Source organism: Pongo pygmaeus, chromosome 4 (assembly GCF_028885625.2).
Source record: "Pongo pygmaeus isolate AG05252 chromosome 4, NHGRI_mPonPyg2-v2.0_pri, whole genome shotgun sequence".
NCBI lineage: Eukaryota > Metazoa > Chordata > Mammalia > Primates > Hominidae > Pongo > Pongo pygmaeus.
The window spans coordinates 57,205,810-57,228,389 of record NC_072377.2 but is presented as its reverse complement, the minus strand read 5'-3'; the positions used below and the strand labels follow the sequence as shown (position 1 = coordinate 57,228,389).

The window sequence follows — 22,580 nt, the reverse complement described above, 5'->3', positions numbered from 1 at the left end:
AATTTGTGTGTTTAAGTCTTCATTTGTTTTACGTTTAAAAAGTAAAACAAAAAAAATTTTTGAAGCAGTTAAAAACTTTCATAATTAGGATATAAAGAAAAATATTATATTTGTACAGCTGACCAATGTGTTTGTTTTTTAAGCTAAGTATTATTATTAAAAAGTTAAAAAACTAAAAATTTTATAATATAAAAGGTTACAGTAAGCTGATTAATTTAATATTGAAGAAAGAAAACTATTTTTATAAATTTAGTGTAGCCTAAGTATATCATTTATGAAGTCTACAGTACTATACAGTAATGCCCTAGGCCTTCACATTCACTCACCACTTACTTACTCACCCAGAGAAACTCACAGTCCTCTAAGCTTCATTCATGGTAAATGCCCTACATAGACATACCATTTTTTAAAATCTTTTTTTTTTTTTTTTTTGAGAAGGAGTCTCACTCTGTCGCCCAGGCTGAAGTGCAGTGGCACAATCTCAGCTTACTGTAACCTCTGCCTCCCAGGTTCAGGTGATTCTTCTGCCTCAGCCTCCCAAGTAGCTGGGACTACAGGCCCATGCCACCACGCCTGGCTAATTTTTTGTATTTTTTTAGTACAGATGGGGTTTCACCATGCTGGCCAAGCTGGTCTTGAACTTCTGACCTCAGGTGATCCGCCTGCCTGGGCCTCCCAAAGTGCTGGCATTATAGGCCTGAGCCACCATGCCTGGCCTTGAAAAATCTTCTGAGTCATATTTTTACTGTGCCTTTTCTATGTTTAAAATACTTACCATTGTATTACAACTGCCTACAGTATTCAGTACAGTAACATGTTGTACAGGTTTGTAACCTAGAATCAATAAGCTGTACCATATAGTTTGGGCATGTAGTAGGTTCTACCATCTAGGCTTGTGTAATACACTCTATGATATTCACACAATCGCCAAATCCCATGATGACACATTTCTCAGACTGTATCCTTGTCATGAAGTGATGCATGACTGTATTTGATTTTAGTAAGCATGTTGCTAAAGTCATATTTATAAAGATAATGTTGGCTGGTAGTTTAAAACATAGTATTTACCATGTTAAAAGTATATACCCAAAGGATTATAAATCATTCTACTATAAAGACACATGCACATGTATGTCTATTGCAGCACTATTCACAATAGCAAAGACTTGGAACCAACCCAAATGTCCATAATGATAGACTGGATAACGAAAATGTGGCACATATACACCATGGAATACTATGCAGCCATAAGAAAGGATGAGTTCATGTCCTTTGCAGGGACAAGGATGAAGCTGGAACCATCATTCTCAGCAAACTAAAACAAGAACAGAAAACCAAACACCGCATGTTCTCACTCATAATTGGGAGCTGAACAGTAAGAACACATGGACACAGGGAGGAGAGCATCACACAGCAGGGCCTGTCGGGGGGTGGCGGTGAGGGGAGGGATAGCATTAGGAGAAATACCTAATGTGGGTGACAGTTTGATAGATGCAGCAAACCACCATGGCACATGTATACCTATGTAACAAAACAGCACGTTCTGCACATATTACCCCAGAACTTGAAGTATAATAAAAAAAAGTATATATATATATATATATATATTCTTCTATATCTAGTTTCTATCATAATGATACATGAAATTTACTCAAATTCATTTTAGCATCTATTTGGGTGGTCTCACAGATTGACATCTATTTTATGGTGTGGCTAATTTTATTAAAACATATGTTGGGCATTCCCAATGTAAACATTAAAGCTTAAAATATCCAAAATTTTTAAACAAAAATAAGATAATTTTATTTTTATTAAACTAGTGTAATATAATGAAATATTATAAAATTAAATTATCTATTGAAAAAGTCCCTTTCACATTTTAAGTAAATTATATCACTCTATGTTGTAAGTATATTCTTTTACTTTTTGTCGTTTATATTTTCTTTGTTAATGTGTTTTTTATTATATTAGTTGTTTTGTCTTTCACAATGTTTTACCTTTTACCAAAAATTATATCAAAGTGCATTTATCAATTTGCAGTATTGTCCTTAACCTGCTTTTTAATTTATACATCTTTTACTCCTGCTTCGTTTAGGTTTATTTTGTTGCTCCCTTTCAAAGTTCTTTAGATGGATGTTTAATTATTATTTTATTTTCACGTATTTTTACTTGATAAAAAATCACATTTGTGTCTTACGATAACTTTGTATCTAGCTCATTGACTTTATGTGGCCTTATTAGTTTTCATGTATACTTTTTATTTGATGAAAAATGCTTGAAAGTAGACCTAACTATGAGAAGTTTTCTCTTAAAATTCATATAACTTGCCATTTTTGTTCATCTTCTTAATTCTTAATTTTGTGTCACTAGTGCCCACATAAGTATCTTGTAAATTTTGCTGTTTGATTTTTGTGGCTTATTACATGCTCAATTTCTATAAATGTACGATGAGCATTAGCAGCAAAATTATACTTTCTACTTGAAGGACACTTCATTCAAGTCACATACCTGAAATTTCAGCATGTTATTTAAGTTAATTAAATCTATTATAATTTTATTTATTGTTTTACTACTTGATCTGTCAATAACTAAGAGAGCTCTAATAAAGTATTGAAGTATTACTGTGTTTCTATTATTTTCTTCATTAATTTTTTCTTTTGCTTTCTATACTTTGCTGCGAGATTATTTAGGAAGACTGTGTGGGTAGTATAGCTTTCTGTACTTGAATAGTACGAAATGTTATCTTCACGTGGAAATGATTATTTGTCTAAGAGTAAGCTTATCAGATTACAAATTTTCAGTTTGCACATGACCAAAATTTGTAGTCTTCTGATCTTTGCTGTTTTAAGTAGTAATTGATTTATACATTAGGATGATAGATTACTCTTGTACTTTAACGTGTTTTTCACACTATGGAGACATCTTAATATTTCTGTGAGTATTGTAACCATATTTCCAATTTCACCTCCCTCCTCAACCATATAGACCTCAAACTGCTCTTCACCTGTGACCCTGCAGGAAAGCCCTGTATTTGTTGCTCCACTCAGAGCTCATCACAATTGCATGGAATTCCTAATGTAGCCGGTCCCTCTAAGTCAAAGTTGATCTCACTGTTACCTGTGCAACACATCAATGAGTACAAAGAAGAAGAAATTTAGTGTTTTCTTTTTTATTTTCTTTTTTGTTTGTTTGTTATTTAACTTTTATTTTAGGTTCAGGGGTACCTGTGCACGTTTGTTATATAGGTAAATTGTGTTCACAGGGATTTGGCGTACAGATTATTTCATCATGCAAGTAACAAGCCTAGTAGTTTTTTGATCCTGAGCCTCCTACCAACCTCCACCCTCAACTAGGCCCCTGTGTCTGTTGTTCCCTTCCTTGTGTCCATGTGTACTCAGTGTTTAGCTCCCACTTTAAGTGAGAACATGTCATATGTGTTTTTCTATTCCTGTATTAGTTTGCTTACGGTTATGGCCTCCAGTTCCATCCATGTTGCTGCAAAGAACAAGAGCTATTTTTTTTATTGCTGTGTAGTATCCCACAGTGTATATGTACCACATTTTCTTTAACCAGTCTGTCATCCGTGGGCATCTTGATTGATTTCAGGACTTTGCAATTATGAGTAGTGCTGTGATTAACATAAGCATGCATGTGTTTTTATGGTAGAAAAATTCTACTTCTTTGGTTATATACCCAGTAATGGGATTGCTGGGGTAAATGGTAGTTCTGTTTTAAGTTCTTTGAGAAGTTGCCAAATTGCTTTCCACAATGGCTGAACTAGTTTACATTTTCATCAGCAATGCATAAGCATTCCCTTTTCTCTGCAACCTCACCAGCATCTGTCATTTTTTGACTTTTTAATGATAGCCATTCTGACAGGTGTGAGATGGGATCTCATTGTGGTTTTGATTTGCATTTCTCTAATGATTGGTGATGTTGAGAATGTTTTTATGCTTGTTGGCCATGTGTATGTCTTCTTTTAAAAAGTATCTTTTCATGTTCTTTGTACAATTTGTATGAGGTTCTTTGGTTTTTGCTAGTTATTTTGTTCAAATTCCTTATAGATATTAGACCTTTGTCAGCTGCATAGTTTGCAAATTTTTTTTCCTATTCTGTAGGTTGTCTGTGACTCTGTTGACAGTTTATTTGGCTGTCCAGAAACTCTTTAGTTTACTTAGGTCCCATTTGTCAATTTTTTATTATTGTTGCAATTGCTTTTGGCATCTTTGTCATGAAATCTTTGCCAGGGCCTATGTCCAGAACAGTGTTTCCTAAGTTATCTTCCAGGGTTTTTATAGTTTTTGGTTTTAGATTTTAGTCTAATTAACCCACATTGAGTTGATTTTTGTATATGGTGTAAGAAAAATTTCCAGCTTTAATCTTCTGTATTTGGCTAGCTGGGTATCCCAGGACCAATTATTGAACAAGGAGTTCTTTCCGCATTGTTTGTTTTTGTCCACTTTTTGAAGATCAAATGGTCACAGGTGTGTGGTTTTATGTATGGGCTCTCTATTCTGTCCCACTAGTCTGTGTGTCTGTTTCTGTACCAGTACCATGTTGTTTGGATTACTATAGTCTTGTAGTATATTTTGAGGTTAGGTAATGTGATGCCTCCAGCTTTTCTTTTTTTGCTTAAGATCGCCTTGGCTATTTGAGCTTTTTTTGTTCCATATGAATTTTAAGATATTTTTCTAATTCTGTGAAGAATGTCATTGATGATTTGATAGGAATAGCATTGAATCTGTAAGTTGCGTTGGGCAGTATGACCATTTTAACAATATTTATTCTTCATATCTGTGGGCATGAAATATTTTTTCCATTTGTTTGTGTCATCTCTGGTTTCTTTGAGCAATGTTTTGTGATTCTCATTGTACAGATCTTTCATTTCCCTATTTAACTGTATTCCTAGGGATTTTATTATTTTTGTGGCTATTGTGAATGGGGTTGTATTCTTGATTTGGCTCTCCGCTTAGATGTTTTTGGTGTTTAGAAATGCTGCTGATTTTTGTACAGTGATTTTTGTATCCTAACACTTTGCCGAAGTTATCAGATATAGGAGATTTTGGGCAGAAACTATGAGGTTTCCTAGGTATAGAGTCATAGTGTATGAAAACAGAGATATTTTGACCTCCTCTCTTCCTATTTCGATAATTTTTATTTCTTTCTCTTGCCTAATTGTTCTGGCTAGGACTTTCAGTACTTTGCTGAATAGGAGTGGAGAGAGTGGGCATCCTTTTCTTGTTCCATTTCTCAACAGGAATGCTTTCAGTGTTTGCCCACTCAGTATGCTGTTGGCTGTGAGTTTGTCATAGATGGCTCTTGTTATTTTGAGATGTTTCTTAAATGTCCAGTTTGTTGGGGGTTTTTAACATGAAGGGATGTTGAATTTTAGTGAAAGCCTTTTCTGCATCTATTGAGATGGCCATGTGAATTTTGGTTTAAGTTCTGTTTATGTGTTGAATCACATTTATTAATTTGCATACATAAACCAGTCTTGCATCCCAGGGATAAAGCCCACTTGATTGTGGTAGGTTAGCTTTTTCATGTGCTGCTGGATTTGGTTTACTAGTATTTTGTTGAGGGGTTTTTTTTCTGTGTTCATTAAGGATATTAGCCTTAGACATGCACCACTGTGTTGATTAATTTTGTGTCAACTTGACTAGATTCAGTGATACCTAGTTAATTAGTAAAGCAGTACTTCTGGTTATGTCTGTAAGTGTCTCCAGAAGAGATTGACATTTGAATCAGTGGACTGAATAAAAAAGATGTCCTCTCACCCAATGTGGGTGGCCATCATGAAACTGGCTGAGGACTCAAATAGAAAAAAAGGACAGAGGAAAGACAAATTCACAATCTCTCTGTCTTCTGGAATTGACACTCTTCTTCCCCTGCTCTCGGACATTAGAACTCCAGTTTCTCTGGCCTTTGGACTCCGGAACTCACACCAGCAGCACCAGTTTCTCAGACTTTCAACTCATACTTCCTTCCCTGCTCTTGGACATTAGAACTCCAGGTTCTCTGGCCTTTGGACTCCGGAATTTGCACCAGCAGCCCCAGTTTCTCAGACTTTCCACTCAGACTGAAAGTAACACCATCAGCTTCCCTGACTCTGAGGCCTTTGAATTTGGACTGAGTCATGCTTCTGGCTTCCCTGGTTCTCCAGCTTGCAGACAGCCTATGATGGAACTTCTCAGCCTCCATAATAACATGAGCCAATTCCCCTAATAAATGCTTTCTCCTAGATCTATTTCTCTCTCTATACATATCCTATTGGTTCTGTCTCTCTAGATAATTCTAATACAACCAGCATAGATAAATAATATGCTAAATAATTAATTTTGTTGGGTCTCCACAACTGAGGACTTGTTGCTTTTGAATAAAGGAGTATATTATGTTTGGAAGTCACATTTACTATTCCCAGGAAGAACGATCTTGTTAGAATATAGTAAAACACTCCAAAAATAATTTGTGCCCTCTTGGTACCAAAAGGCTGTATTAAGGACCAATTTTTTAAAATGTGTATGGCAGACAATAATAGGCCTTTAATGGGCCCAGTGAAAAATCAAACATGAAACCAACTAACAATGATATAAGTGGAAAGTAAAGATATTAGGAACCCCCTTGAGTGATGACATTGTTCATTTTCCAACCTAAAGGTACAGAGGACAAAGATCGCTTTGATCTTTTCTTTCTGACTTGGAGAGTTTTTCTCTCCATTCAGGTTGCTTTCCTCATTTAACTTCAGGCTCGGCTTCATGAGGAACAAAGGAAGAATCAGAAAACTGCTCCTGCTCCCCAGTCTCCATGCCTGGTGTATTTTACATGCACCACTTTGACATGACTTGATAACAAACCAAAGGAAAAATATCTTAATGAGAAACCTTGTGAATTTTAACAATTTTCAATGTAGGACCAGCCCATTATTGTTAGTCCTACATTAGAGCATTTTAAAATGTGATTTAGAATTATATTATTATTTTATATTTGCAATGTTTATAGATTTCTGATATGTACAAAACTATGTGACACGGCTGGTATTAGTTTTATTTCTGCTACCACAAAGAGAAGTTATTGCTATCAGTTTTGTATCATAACTCTGTAATTTCAAATATAATAGGCTGGCCATTTGCAAACCATGTTTTATGGAGCCTACTGAAGGTTTACTGTTTCACGTTCATGACAAGTTTTACAAATTTTGAATGAAGATATTTCTAAAGGGAGGATTTAAAATACTTGTGGTATACTAATATTTAATCTGTTTTTTCTCTTCTCTACAAATTACATTTTCATTTATTTTTACCAAGTAGCTGAACATGAAAGATTAAGCGTAATATTCAACCTGAAGTAGACAAAATAATGCCTGCCCTCTCCCCACAAAAGCTATCCACATCCTAATCCATGGAACCTGACAATATGTTACCTTACATGTCAGAAAAGATATGGCTAATGTAATTAAATTGAATACTTAAAAAGAGAGGATTATCCTCGATTATCTGGTGGGCTCAGTAGAATGATTTTAAGTCTTTAAAAGGAAAGAACCTTTCCCAGTTGTGGTCAGAGGAAGATGTGGCTATGGAAGAGTGGTTGGAGAGATATAATAATGTTGCTGGCTTTGCAGAAAGAGGAAGTAGGACATGAGCCAAAGAATGTGGGGAGCTTCTATAAATTTGCAATGAAAAGGAAATGGATTCTCCTCCAGGATTTCCAGAAAGAAAGGCAGTCCTGTGCACAACTTGAACTTAGCTTAGTGAGACCTACGTTGAACTTCTGACCTGGAAAACTATAAAAAAAAAACTTGTAGTGCTTAAGCCAGTAAGTTTGGGGTAATTTGTTATAGCAGCAATGAAAGCTAAATACATCACTATCAATAGGAAGTTTATCACATTTATTTAATAATTGCTCAATTTATATCTCTAATATTACCACATATTAAGATATTTTAATACTAATATTTTAATCTCCTTTCAACACTAATTTTCTATATAAGGATAAAAGAGATTCTACATATAAAGGACCCAGTTCAGTTCAGAAATAATTCAGATGAAAACACAGGGTATTCACGAGAAAGTGTTTCCTTGGTTGATAAGTGCTGTGGCTGAAATATTGCTAATCATATTGACAGACATGAATCCCTGCATAATGCAATAGTAAATACTAGATGTAAAGGGAATTTTCAGTGCCTGGTAAGTAGGCACCGAGAATAATGACTTGAAACATGCATGCAATTGCCACTTTAGTACAACTTGCTACATGGCATAGGATAAGATAGTCAAGTTTAAAAAAACAAGTAAATATAAAAATAAACCATCCATGTTTTAACCCAAATGACACTTCAATAGGAAAGCCTTTCCCAATCCCTCCAACTAGATTAGGAACCCCTGTTACATATTTCTAAATCATTTGTTACCTATTAAGCATATTTCTCAAAACTTCTAATTATTTGATTACATTTATCTTCTGTGATAGAATGTAAGTCCCATGGAGGCAGCGATAGCATTTGCCTTGCTTACAGTTGTATCCCCAGCATCTACTGTAGAATGGCATATAGAATACACTCATTAAAAGACTTTAGTCTAATAGATTGACTGAGTCAAAAGACAGGGTTTCTAGTGCTGGCTGTATCAAAACATACACACATGAACTTTGGAAATACAATTGATTTTCTAAGCCAGTTTTCTGGTCAAGAAAATTACAGGGATTTGAAATGTTGAACATATTAATTCTTACTTGTATTTTATGTATAAATATATGTTTATCATGTAATTATATGATTATAATTTTAATATATAACTATGGCACTTACTTCATAAAACCAATAGTATAAAAGTAAACATATTGAGAACTCAGAAATTTTAGGGCCTGACTTTTATAATTTTTTTCTAAATGCAAAGGTAATGCAGTTTGTTATAAAAATATTAACTGAATATAAAATGTGAAAATATTTCTCCTTCTCCATCTTTACTTTTTAGAGATAAATATTATTATAGTTTCTGTTACAGCCTTCATGAACAATCTCTTTAGATGACATTCTCAGAGAAAAATACTTTAAGAAAATTCAAAAGACAATTTTTTCCTAGCAATTTGGAACTTTTTAAAAAGCTATAGATCATCTAGCTTAAAGATTTATGATTTCTTGTGTTTTGTGGTAAACATTTTATGGTAAATTATATATTTTTTGGTAAACTCTCTGTCACCAAATTTCTTTCTTCATAAATGTGCATAGTATATAATATTAAACATTTAAATAACTATCCTTAATTTTTTGAGATTACTGCAAGTATAATATATGCAAAGTATATTCAATCAGTGGATGAGAGCAGTGCAAGGTAAATGTGGCCCTGGATGACTACCTTGATGCATCAAAAATGGTGGCAGCTGAAAGCTGTCAGCTAAATTGCCTTTCTGCAAAAGGTTATTTGAGGGGAATTCTGAGCATGGAACGTTTGTGGTTGCTTCATCCTAGGAGAATCCTTTTCAGAAATATATTGACTGGCAACATTCTGGATTGAGAATATAAACATATTTATTAACATTAACATGTAAGTTGTAAATAGTTCCTTTAAAATTCTATTTTAAGTATTTGAGTCATTTAAAATCATAATAAAGGCATGACACAAAAGTTGCAAAGAACATTTAAACATTGCCAACAATCTCCAATTTCATCTTAGGCAGAGGGCACTTTTCTCTCTCTGCCCAGCTACCAGTTCTTCTTTAGAGACTATTCTAAGTTCTATCTTTCCTCGAGTCTTCATCTAGCTACTCCATTTACCTTGAAAACACACTTTCCCAACCCTTCCACACTGACATGACCCCTCAGGGTTGTATCACTCTCTCCTCCTTTGAGTTAGCTTTCATTCTGCAAAAAGTTACTACAAATGAAAAACAAAGTCAAATTCTAATACAATTCAAACATAAATATGAATGCAATAATGGAAAATGTTTTGCTGAAACCAATTACATAAGCACTTTGCAAGGGAATATTGTCACTGCAGTTTCCTTTCATCACTATTTTATAGTGAGTCCTATGCTGCTTTGATTCCTCCCACCCCTGACTTTGCTCTATTTGATTTTTTGTGAAACTTTCATTTGCAGCGTTGGATTGTTGTTTGGCCTTAATCCCTCATGTATACCACTCATCTCAGGTCTTTACTTTAGAGTCTGTGGTTATTAAACAGTACTGATAAATTCCAATTTGATTAAAAATGAAATTGTTAATACAAACACTGACATCTGTTATAAGGTCACTAGCTGAATGATCTAGAATATGTTTACATATTTTGGTATTATCGTTAATATTAAATAGATACAATGATTATAAATATATAAATAAAAATCTATAGCTATCTAATCATAATAATACCATTACCTTACCGACTTCCCTCATGTTTTGCCTCTGTTGCCTCAACAGCAGTGGCCCCATCATCTCTTTGATTTTAGAATTTGTTGCCTGCATAGAGTAGGCAACACGTGCATGGTATCTTTTTATCCAAAGTATTACCAAAACCTATACATTTAAAAGTTTCTAATTCCTAAAAGTCATAAAATCCTAAGCTTTATCCTGATTCTGTAACTTGTTTGGATTGCATCATTATTATTTGAAAAGTTTAGAGATTATAGCCATTTAATGATAAAATAGCGATCTTTAAAATTATCTATTTCTGCCACCTTGTTCTACCACTGAGAAAGGTACGATGATATGCCTTTGAAGAGTCACAAAGTTAACCTTTGGAAAAGGAGAGGCCAATGTCGCTGTCTCCTATGACCCTTTTATTATACACGTGAGCCACAACGTGCAGGGAAATAATTCAAGGGAAGTAACAAACTTTTTATACAATTTCAGATTTTTTTTTAAACAGCTTCTCACTGTGTTGTCCAGTTTGGAGCACAGTGGTATCATCACTGCTCATGCAGCCTCAGTCCCCTGGGCTCAAGCAATCCTGCTGCCACATCTTCCCAAAGTGCTGGGGTTATAGGCATGAGCCGCTACGCCCAGATAACTTCAGATTTAAAAATTTTTTTAAAGACCCTTTGTGGTCAAAAATGCGATGCCATTTGAGTTAATCTATTCACATTTTCTTAGTGCTTCCATTGTGATGAGAACTGCTGAGACCATACATGCCATTTAGATTCAAAACTCATTTTTAAATATTGTACTTTATACTGGGTTTTAAGATCATAGTTACCATACCCAAAAGGACTGGCATGTATAAGATACATTTTTTCTCTATTTTTATCATACTTCTGTCTGGTAGACGTGAGAGGAAAATCATATGATTAAGTTACTTCAAATCTAGAATATAAATATATAGATGATTGCAAAAATAAATTTAAAAGGAGGGTACTTAAGAATCTCTGTTTGCCCTGCCAAAATCCAGATATGTACTTGTTTGTAAAATACAACACCTTCAGGTTATTGCTTAGCTGATAACATTGACAGGCTGTTTTTTAGTATCGTAAAAAAAATCAGATATCTGAAACAATTGAACAGCAAATAATTTATGCAAAATTGTATTTTATTCACTCATAACATATTAATCTAGTTTCTAGAAAACTTCATGCAACTGATAAAATCTTACTGTACAGATTATATTTGTTATGCAATATGAATCCAGAATATCCATTTTTCTCCTCCTGTCTCTGTTTTTTTCTATAACAAGGTCAACTGTAGAAGAACAGTAAGCTGCTAGTGTGCCTGCCAAGTTTTAATTGAAATGTTGTGATAAATTTCACTGCCAGGTCAGATGTTATTTTCTGGTTAAGGAGGGTCAAGTTGGTCTCTTAAAGAACCACTTTTGATTTTTATAGTGTCCAGTGATTTGTTCCTGGAAGTTGATTTACCACAGAGTTGACCTCTGTCCTCTCAGTTGACCTTCGCAGCATTGTCAAGTCTCCAGTTCACCTATGGCCACTGGTAGAAAAAAGTATTTTATTAAACGAGCCTTCCCATTTTATTAGTGTGAAAATAGGTCTTTCCTAATCGATAGGACAGGAAGCATTCACTTTATTGCTTTAGACTAGAGACTAAAGGTCATTTAACACAAATAGAATGAAGCACATAACAAAAACAGCAGTAAATATTTGATAAGTCAGCATAAATAACTTGGTTAGTGTAAAAAATGCCTGCCCTCTTCAATATATGTATTAAGTTAATAAAAATATTTAAAATTGTTGAAATTTAGAACAACTATATTTTAGATGATAATCTTTAAAAACAGTTTATATTAAATTACAATTTTGGTTTGATTTTTGAATACATTGATCCCGAGTTCCTACTTAGGATTTAAGTAACATCAATACTTATAAAGAAACTAGCTTCTATTCTACAATTTCCAAGTGCTTTATTACTATAAATACTATAAAACTTCCTTAAGGAGAGAGCGTATTTTGGAGAACATGAGTAAACCGTATAGTGAGAGAAACAAAGATGAAAATGGCAATAGCTTTGCATTCACTGATGAAAATACTGTGGAGGTGACGTTAGGAAGCAAGGAATATGCCTTCATAATCTATGTCTTGGTGAAGTATTGCTCAAGGTTGGTGTGCTGGCTGTAATCACTCAGCGTCATCTACATCAATTTTACAGCCTGGCTTTGCAAGACCTACCTTGTTCTATTCCAAACATACATCTTAAGCATCTTTGCTTAGTAACATTTTCTTAGTAACATCTTATTAACATCTTAGTAACATTTTCAACTTTTCATTAACACTTGAAAAATCACTTATATTACCTGAATAACACCTTTACTTTTACCATTTTAAGACAAGTTATTTAGGTCCTCTGTATAACATATAAATGTATATAAATGCTAATATAATGACCACTTTAATATAAATTTACAATGTATTATCAATATTGTTTGGCACATGATTTACTGTAATATCATGTGTGCATACACACCATAGCGAAAAGTTTCTACGGTAAAGGTTTTAATCAGCAAGACAACAAAAAAGGATGATAGAAAGTACATAGAAAAGCCCCTTTTTGAATAGTGGATAGAAGTTACTGCTGAGAAATGTAGACATTTTAAACAACTTACTTAAAGCAAAACTTTACTTAAGTTTTTTTAACAAACTTACTTAAGATTGTTCTTAAGCAAGTGATGATGGCAACTTCAGAATACATACCTTTTAGAATTTGAATTTGAATGATTACTTCTGAATTTAGAATTACATGAGCTAAGGTACACAAAAATATAAAGAACAATCTGTGTGTTGTTATTTTTATGATTTCTTGGTGGATTTTATTCAGGATGCTTACTTACTAAGCTAAATGTAATGGTTCTTTCATTCCCTAGAACTGCAGTGTATGCATTTCAATGCTCTTGTTATTTATGTAAATTATTGGCAGTCATAAAAAGATCAGAAAAGTTTACTATTCGACAGTATAGTAGTGAATAGAGTGCTGTGTCAGATTAATTCTTTTATCATGAAAGATAAGCAAGAAATTTGACTGTATAACAAAGGAGCAGAATTTTACAGCCACTGGCATATGGTTCTTCAGAAATAATCAGTCTCTGAGGCTTCAAATATGCAAATTCAGTTTGATTAACTTCCATGAATTCCAAAATTAAAAAATAATTATGCTGGTCTACATGACAGGACACACAAGTAACAGTAATAAATTTTTCATTTTTCACCCACTAAGCATGACGTCATTACAAGCCTGAAGCATGTGGTGGGGAGCCCGTGGCAGTGAACAGGATGACCTTGGGCTTTATTCCCTTCTGAGAGTAGGCTGGGCTGGAGGCCTAAGGAAGTCGGAGTTGGGAGCTGATTTCACAAGAGCTCTTATGGACATAAGGAGTTACAGGCATGAGGACTGTTCCAGGCCCAGATGACCAAGTGTGACAGAGAAATAAGGAGGTATGCTTTTCTCCATGTCTGCTAGAAACCCACTACAAGAACAGGATGCTTGAATGGCCTTGAATGACAGACACTTGAGATCCTGTAACAGCAGTGGCAACAGAGAAGCCTGTTCAAGTTACTTTGCCAAGACTTTACATAAAACAGGGTAAGCCAAAGTAGGAGGGAAAGTACATGGAGAGTGTCATGTGGTAATTGTCGTGGGCATACTGGTGACATTGTCTTGTAAGTAAATGTGAAGATAAACTGCAAAGTCTCTCAGAAAAGCACATAGAGGATTGAGAGCATGCCACGTGGTGGCATCCCTGCACAGGTGGGGATTACAACTAATAATATTTACTATCACAAGTAGGTAAGGTCTCAAAAGGAGCTCAAAAATTCCTAAATAGCTGGTAATAAAAGCACATTATAGTACAGATTTCTTATGTTCCAAGCACCATTTTAAGGGCTAGTGAGTGACTCAGTTTTCCTAACAATCCTATAAAGTAGTTATAATATTTGTTCCCAGTGTAAGGTGAGGATACTAAATCAGAGATGTGATAAGTAACTAAGTAAATCATGAAACTGTGATTCAAATTTAGGTAGTTCATATTCTAAAGAGGTTAGACCTGTACATCTCACTTTTCAGGTGAAGAATATGAGTTAAAAAGTTTAAGTCATCTTTCAAGGCACACAGAAATAGCAACCCACAAAGCATGGACTTGAATGTAGGTCATTCTGAAATCTAAATTCACTACTTTTAACCATCCCATTATCCTGTAAAGCATGTGAGGAATGCCTGAAGCGCTGAAGGTTCTGGGCCTCAGACATTTTGAGTGTCCTTGCCTTAGCTGATAGGGTATCTACTGGTGGAGAGTATGACTTGCTTACCTGCCCGTACTTACCAAATCAGCTATGATTCAGCCCACTCTGTGTTTCTTAGTTGTCTTAAATAGGCAGTTGCCTCAAACATGAGTAATTTATTCCAATTGGCTACCAAAACCACTATTTACTGAAAGCCAAGTATGCATTGAGCACTATGTTAAATGAACGTATACATTACATCTGTGACTCCTCACACCAATGCTGAGAGAAACGTATGATTAACTTTATTTTACATATGAAGAAATTGATTCTAGAAGTCTAATTCACCTAAGGCCATGCCCCAGGTGACAAGAAGCTAACCAGATCTATTTGACGATGCCATTAATGCTACATTACTCTCCCAAAGACACCCAAATCCACTTGATTAACTCCATGTCCTGCAATTGTATGGACATTGGATTCTATGACACAATCTCATCTGAGCTTGACATAATCGTGTCTGCCACTCCACTCCATTTAACTACTTTTTTTGCTTGATTTTCATGCATAATCAATGAAAATCGGGATAAAAAAGATAAAAACAAAATGAAAATACATATATACATATATAAGTATCATATATGAAATATAAATATCAATATATAAATAACATTCTTATTAAAATTTATTTCATGCTATTATATTTCAAGGTAGGTCACAAATAAATAACATTCTTATTAAAATATTTCTTTCATGCTATTATATTTCAAGGTAGGTCACAAAAGCCAATGATTATTTTGAAAAATATATCTCATATTTTATTTAATTCATATTTATTTAATAAGGGACCTAAACAATGTACTTCCATATTTTTCACCTGCTTTCATGTACTTTGTCCTCTGGCTTATCAATTAATAAATTACCATTTGAGAGCATGTCTTTTTCTTTTCTATTTGATGTGTAGCAGATGCCACCTGTTTCCAGAGGACAGGTTGTTTGTTGTTAGTAGAGCACAATAGTGAGTACAGAGCGTATAAACACAGTTGTTGGAGTATAATTACTTGAGCCCTTTATGGAGGTGGATCATCTCACAGTACAATGCTCAACAGGACAAAGTAAGGCCAACTGTCTTTTACAGCATCAGCTGCCACACTGAGTTTGGTGTTTTGCCACGACACCAAGTCCTTTTTGTTTATCAGGTAATTAACAGTAATGATGTCTTGCTGCTTGGCTTTGTTTCAGAACCAAGGCTCCTTCTTTGCAGATTTGGGTGAACTCTTAGGCTCAGGCCCATGGCCTGAATGTCATAAGCACCAGCAGGCAATTCTAGGTTTAATTACTTCGCTGTTTTGTTCTTTACATTGGGCAATAAACATCCAGTCTAAAGGCAATTTGTAGGAGAGAGGGGAGAGGAAAGGGAGGGGGTGCCTCCTCTCACAGCAATGCATCCATCAAATAAACTAACTTAAAAACTGTTTTGACCTTGAGTTCTTAAACATTATTGTAATTCCCCATCTTATAAGGAAAAGCATTTTAAAGAAAGTTATTGAAATAAAACACAACCCTACAGATAGGCAGTCTGTTTATGAAATATGAGGGAATTCAATTACCCATGAATGGATGAATGGCTTTTTTTTTCCCTCTCTTTGTCTGGTCATCATTGTTACTGTGGATTTCTTTAACAAAAGATATCAAAATAAACAGAAATGTCTCTGATGAACTGTGAGCCTGCAGTTAAGTGGCATATGTATGGGAGAGTGCCTCTTTTGGATGTATTTAGTATAAGTATTATTTTTTTTAATGGTACATTATTGAATTTTTAGCAAAATCATACTAAAAAAAGAAATTACTACAGAAGAATGAGGAAAGCTCTAGAAAAATACAACATGTAGATATTAATTTTTTCTTACACAAAGCAGGAACACATTTCATTAGAATACAAAATTTGAGATAATTTTGGTTAAATGTTGATTATAGATAAATGTATATGAAAATTATATACATTTGTTTTAGTACTTGTAATTTTTGAATCTCATTGAGTACTGATTTATAGCTTTTGTGTTATGGAAACTGTATTTTTAAATAAACTTTAATATGCAGTATTTGTAAGTAATTTTCAGTGCTTGTTAGTGATACTTGGCACATTTTAAATGCCAAAATCCTAAAATTGTTGATGTAATTGTATTAATTATATAATATCCTGACCCCTATTATTTTTGCTAGATAGCTCTTTTGAATAAAATGATCAAATATTTAAAATGAAGTTTGCCTATTCTGTATTTACAAAGCATTTAATTATTCTACAAAGTATTCCATATTTTGGTCTCTTTTCTGCTTAATAAAATGTCTGAGTTACAAATACCAGACTAAAAGGTCCAATACATAGTTCAAATAGCAATAGTAATTTGAAGTATGTATTGGACCTTTATGATAATAATTTTTTATTACATTTGAAGAATTTAAGCAAACCATATGGAAGGTTTCATACGGAAAGGATGGGCATGGAAAGTAAGGAAAAGAAAAGAATAGGTATAAAAAGGTGATTTTTATGTTTTCTAAAGAAATTTTGCATTAAATATATTCAGTCTTGTGAAATTCCTCCAGCATAGTTTTTTGGAAGTGTTCCCGCTTCTAACAAATGTTCCTCAGATTTTTATGGATAGGATGTTCCACAGAGATGATGCATGGCCTTCTCTCCAATATAAAAGCAAAGAAACTACTGCTTTCCTTGGCATTCAGGTAGTCTTTTCCATTTGTAAGTACATTTTGAAAAAATACATTTTACATGCTCTAGTAATTTTATTCCACTTTTATATGTGGATTGAAAAACAAATATTTAAAAAACATTAATGGCACTCAATTTTTTAAATACAAAATATCAGAAATACCAGATTTTCACTGATTCTGTAATTTACCAGGTTATAGTAAGACTACTGGGAACATTTATATTTAAAAAGGGTTTAAATTATTTTTCCACTAAATTTGCGTATTACTGGGTTAGCATGTTTAAAATTGATTTTACTGAAAGAAGAAATGAATGGATTGATTTTTCAAGTGGAATAGTATGAGGAAGTATATAGTAGTAGTGATTTTGAGCATTCCCATAAAGGTGACAGGATATTGATAATCTACCAGAATTTGTCCACAGAACTCTTAAAATATAATGGTTCTCTTCCTCTTTTAATGTGAAAATTTTTCTAACCTCAAAGTTCGTAAAAGAACCAACAAGCCCTTCACACCATTTTTTCATGTTTCTCATGCATGTAACAAAGGGCTCAGACTAAACTGGCACTTAATAAATTATAGCTATTTTATTATTATTAATATCACAATGATTGTTATTATGTATTATTAGTTTCTTTGGGGAAAAAGAAGCATTATAATAATTATAATTGAAACTATATTTTCAACTGGATAAAATAGTTTTACATCTAAGAAGAATAGTTGTGACTCTTACCTCTTAGAAATAGCATCAACATCATTGTGGGTCTGGATGAAGGTTGGAAAGAGAAAAATGTAACTGTCCTTTTCCTAGGACCTATCAACTATTATGTCAATTGACATGATTCGAGCAGAGTTCATTTTTTTCACTCGAAAGCACAAAACAATACTAGGAATGGTAAAGTATGTGATAATTTTTAAACTAGGAACCTATAATACACTCTAAATGCAACAAAGAGGTCCCTAAACTCAATTCTACCTTAAGCCACTTTTTCTGAGCAACAAAATGTCTTGGCAATCAAATAATTCATTGAAACAGTAACAGCAGTCTAGTCAGATGATGTTTCTTTGTTTAACCCAATTTTGCAGGATGAAACTGTTTAGATGTGGACTTAGTGACTCCATTTGAACCTTTGTAGGCACATGCTTTGTTGAATTGGATGGTAAGAGGAGATTCATATGCACCAAAGCCCATACTCACACTCTTACTTCAATATTTTTTAACTGGAATTTAATTTTAAACTTGAATAGAAATCTGAGAAAATTAACATGTGGTCAAGGTTTTAGGTGAACATAAAATTACCTAACTTGATGAAGACAGTGTACAAATTCTTGATAATCAGCAAATATTAAGCAGAAAATTTGAGCACTGTTTGGGTATTTTTTGTCTTGTTCTTGCATTTCAACACCAAATTCCTTTAACATTTTTTTCACAAATCATGGAAGGAAAAGGAAATAATAATAATGACAGCAATGATCCATTTTGACCATCTTATTATTTTCACCTTATTCATCTGGGAGCTACAGTGCAGTCTTAACCATCCCATAAATACTGATCTAGCCAAAGGAAACAGACTGTATTTTCCCTCGACTCTCTGCATTGATATATTGAAATAGCAGGGAAGAAAAAAAAAAGGCCCATAATGCTTCATTAGTTAATTGTGCAGAGTACAGCTCTTTAGGGGTAAACAAGTGAAGGACATTTGCTGAATGGCCTGTCCTCGTCATGCATATTATGGCCTAATGATGCTAGTAATGGTAGGAGGCTCCTGGAGAGTCATCTGTCAAATTAGCACACTGAATTATTTATTGCCTCAGAGTAAAATTGTTGAAAGGTAGCAGCTGAGACATGGTTTTTATAAATCTAAAATTCAGAAAAAAATACTAAAAAACTCATACAGCTGCTTTGAGGGTATATTCGTTTTTTAACACTTGCATTTATGAACACAATAGTCTTTACTGAGTAAACAGACTGTTTGTTTCTACCTTTAAATCTGATTTTTTGTGTGTTTGTGTGTGTGTATGAAGTCCTGAGTATTTTATGTCATTAGTGATATTGTAATAACCTAAAATTCAGGTTAGTTGTTAAGTCTTCATAACTCATTTCATCTGTATCACCAATGATAACCATAAGACAAAATGCCAATTTTTACTAGGCTCTGTGCCCAGAAACAAACATGGAGAGCATTGTTCTTGACTTCCACGTCTCAATTGTTCATGTTTTTGTTCTACCACAGTGTTGTCTAAGACAGAAAATCTGCCCTCCTAGGACTTAGGGAAAAAGGCAAACCTATGCTAAACTCAAAAAAAAAAAAAAAAACAGTAAATATAAGAAACATAAACTCAGAGAACTCTAAACGTTAGAAAGCCTAATACAGTCAAGGTCTTTCAAAACATATTAATTATTTGTTCAGTATTTACTTAGTGGGTATGGGCAGAAAGTGTTTTTTCTATTCATAAATATTATGTACAGAAATAAATTCACTTACTAATTTCTTCCACTGGCCAATGAAGAGTCACTGTTCTGAAAGAAATTAAAAAAAAAAAAAAACAGTTAACCAATTTTATATGGTCCCTATTACCTCTTTATTTCTTTTCTTTTTTTTTTTTTTTTTTAAATTCCTGCTCTAAACAGATAACTAACTTGGGAACACTTAACATTTTGATTATAAAATAGATCACTAATTTCAAATAAGCAGAGTTACACTATGTATTCTTTGGCCTCAAAGTAGCAATGTAATGAATTTCTTAACATTAAACTTAAATCACTATGAGTAATTGAGAACATATATGTGTGTGTATATGTATCCATTTGGGCAGAAACAACTCCAGTTAATTCTAGTAATATTCTGAGTGGTAGAAGAAACTGGCATCTGGCAACTTCTGGGTGGCTGGCCTGCTCCTGGGAAATGATCATAGAGAAAATAGCATCAAATCGGGGTGTTGAAATATGAATGGACTTTCAATACACAGGGAGAAAGACATAACCAGTTATCTTGGAGAAAAACAGGTTGGAACAGGATATTGGGCAGATATAAAGAAAATTAATCTAAAAACCAAGTTGTATAAGATCGTGGAAGGTCTTGACATGTTAAGAAGCATATAATTTAAGGAAAAAAATTCAAACAGATATAGAGAAATAGATTCAGCAGAAGAATCTTTAGAAAAAGTTTAAATAATGTTGGATAAATTCTAAAATAATATATACATTCTAGTTTTCATCATTATCACTACCATAAATATGGTATGTGGTTTTCCACATGGGAAAGGTGAAGAGAGAGAAAGAGGAAAAGTAGAAGTACAAAATTAAGTGGCCACTGTCCTGGGAGAATAGTGATGCTAATTATCAAGTAAAAGAATCAGGGAGAGAGGGTCAAATTTAATAATGAAGACAACAAAATTTCATTATTGACATTTGGAGTTGAAGATTTTGGTGAGGTATTTAAACCGAAATGTCCAGAAAGTTGTTGAAAAGTGAAAATGTAGCTCAAAGAGAGGTGAGTTAAAAATTTACAGCTGATAAATGGAAGTTTCTTTCATGTGGACAGAAAGTCATGCGAATAGCTAAATTGTTTATTTGGTGTGGTTTGGCCAATGCAAATGTTGTCTGCCTGCATATTTTACTTTCTTTTGATAATATGGGCATCATGTTGAACAATTACTGTTTATATTACCCCACCAATTTTCTCATCAAGGTCTGATTTTTCTTATCGCTATTGCTATTTTAATTCTTTTCATCTCAGCTCTTCTTTCCAAAGTTCTTTTGTATTGACCTTCCTTTTCATCTTTATTAATTTTGTATTTTTCTTTTAAACTCTTTATTGAAATGATAAATGTTTACTCTATGTTTCAAGAGCTTCAGTGTTTCATAGATACTCTCTAACTTAATAGAAGTAAAAAGTATGGGGAAATTGTTATTCCCAGCTTGTAGCAGTTGAAGCAGACCTGCTGATGACCCAGGACTATGCAATTCCAAAGTTTTGGTTTTGCTCTTTTGTTCTTTCTATATCACATTGCCTCCTCCGTAGACACTATCTCAGCTTTTTACCTTCATTTCTAATAGCTATCCTTAATCCCTTACTCCTATCCCATTTTCTCTTATCAGTCACCTCTCTTATTATGGATCTACTCCTCCAGTTGGCACTCTTCCTCATGCTGCTGTTCTGTGTCTTTAAATCCTCTTCTCATCTTTCCTTATGCTCATCTGCTCAAACCATTAAGTTTTATCAACCCAATAACATTTATAACAATTTCACCTTTAAACTTGATGATGGAGTTGTAAGTGGTCTCAAATCCACCCTTCGTTCAATATTCAAAAGATGGCATTGAAATCCCTTGCTATGTTACAAAAGTCTACACTGTGACAACAGAATGGAAAAGTATAATTTTGGCTGTATGCCATTTGCCTAGATGAATCACCAACAGTTTTGCTGCTTATATGAATACATTTTAAATTGTAGTATTATTTTTCTTGTTCACAAACTTGTAATATGTGGTCAAAAATATATTTCAAAGGTGAACACTTTTTAGACAGTAAAACTGCTCCAAGCATTCAAATTTTTTAAATATCATGCTACTTTTTTTTCTTTTAGAATGGTTATCTATTAGGTAATAGCTGGGTTTGATTGTGACAGGATATCAACTGATGCCTACCTGGCAATTAAGAAAACCAGAACTTTGTCTATCATACCCCCAAAGAACTGTAGGATTGATACCTGGAACAGGGAGGAGTAGCAGCTGACAATTGGAGCAGGTCATATTGAGCTTACTTCGGAGGAAAAATACACTAATTTCATATCTAGGAGTTTGTGTTGAAATAAATGTGGGAAGGTATGTTATTTTAAAGGAGCCATATTTACATCTACCATAAAACCTGAGGGAATGGTGCTGGTATTCCAGTAGGTGGCAATCTTCCCCCAGAATATGCAGCTAACCAAGGTCCTAGTGCAGGTTTGGGATGTGCGGCTTGCCTAAATTAACACCAAGGATTCTGTCTCTAAAAGTTCAAAACTTCAACAAAAGAACAAACCTCTCTGTGTATTAGAACACTTTCCACGCTCTTAGTGGACCAAATCTTAGTGGATTTACCTTGCATCACCAAACTAAATCAGGCATTCTTTGGGCCTTACCCTTCCTTTTCATGAGTTATACATGTACAGCCATATAAGTATACCATCTCCACCATCCTTCTCAAATTTTTCGTGTATATTAGA

General features: G+C 33.8%; 1 long non-coding RNA gene across 1 annotated transcript in view; it reads right to left on the bottom strand.

Annotated features, from left to right (window-relative positions):
• The window catches only part of LOC129036039 (uncharacterized), a 34,811-nt gene extending 13,141 nt beyond the window's left edge, over positions 1-21,670 (bottom strand). Inside the window, exons 1-3 of the long non-coding RNA XR_008502488.1 lie at positions 21,624-21,670; positions 19,857-19,891; positions 18,104-18,135 (exon numbers count right to left, since the gene is read on the bottom strand). This is a non-coding gene — a long non-coding RNA (uncharacterized LOC129036039). The remainder of the gene's footprint in view (positions 1-18,103; positions 18,136-19,856; positions 19,892-21,623) is intronic.
• Positions 21,671-22,580: the final 910 nt, after the last annotated feature.